A 1,171-nucleotide genomic window follows, 5' to 3' on the forward strand; every position below is an offset into this window, starting at 1 on the left:
TAATAATGCTTTATTCGTTTGGGAAAGGTTATACAGAGAACAGGCGTCCTTATTAATGACAATATTCCAAGATTTTAATTTGTGCATTTGCAAATAAGAAGTTAAATTAAATATTTTTGTTATATGTTTATTATTATATATATTTTTTTTTAGACGGACGTCACACCGTTTGAAGCGCGAAAACGTCGTACCCTTGCATTTGCGGCGTTTCTACCATTCAAACGTCGATTCTCGACGTGTGAAGCGCCGAACAGCCCGACTCGAGCGCCCGCGGCGTTTCCACAACTCAAACCTCGATTCTCGCCGTTTGAAGCGCGGAAACGTTGTACCCTTGCGTTCGCGGCGTTTCTATCATTTAAACGTCGATTCTCGACGCGTAAAGCGCCGAACCGCCGTACTCGAGCGCCCGCGGCGTTTCAACCACTAAAACGTAGATTCTCGCAGTATGAAGCGCGGAAACGTCGTACCCTTGCGTTCGTGGCGTTACCACCACTCAAACGTCGATTCTCGCCGTTTGAAGCGCGGAAACGTCGTACCCTTGGGTTCGCGGCGTTTCTACCATTCTAACGTCGATTCTCGAGGTGTGAAGCGCGGAACCGCCGTACTCGAGCGCCCGAAGCGTTTCCATCACTCAAACGTCGATTCTCGCCGTTTGAAGCGCAAAAACGTCGTACCCTTGCGTTCGCGGCGTTTCCACCGTTCAAACGTCGATTCTCGACGTGTGAAGCGCGGAACCGCCGTACTCGAGCGCCCGCGGCGTTTCCACCATTCAAACGTCGATTCTCGCCGTTTGAAGCGCGGAAACGTCGTACCCTTGCGTACGCGGCGTTTCTACCATTCAAACGTCGATTCTCGACGTGTGAAGCGCCGAACAGCCATACTCGAGCGCCCGCGGCGTTACCACCACTCAAACGTCGATTCTCGCCGTTTGAAGCGCGGAACCGCCGTATTCGAGCGCCCGAAGCTTTTCCATCACTTGTCACGTCCCGGAAGACGATCGACCTCCTTTTCTACGTACCTCGGTCGTGAAAAGGGCGGTTGCCCTCGTTTCTTTTAGGGGTTGGGACCCAGGGAAATCCAAGAGCTGAAATCTTTCCTGCGTTGCAGAAGTCAAAGACTTGTCAATAACAAGATTAAGGGGTTAAGGAGTACAACTTGATTTATTCCATTT

This window comes from Wasmannia auropunctata, unplaced genomic scaffold, assembly GCF_000956235.1.
Source record: "Wasmannia auropunctata unplaced genomic scaffold, wasmannia.A_1.0 LD336076.1, whole genome shotgun sequence".
In the NCBI taxonomy this organism is placed as follows: domain Eukaryota; kingdom Metazoa; phylum Arthropoda; class Insecta; order Hymenoptera; family Formicidae; genus Wasmannia; species Wasmannia auropunctata.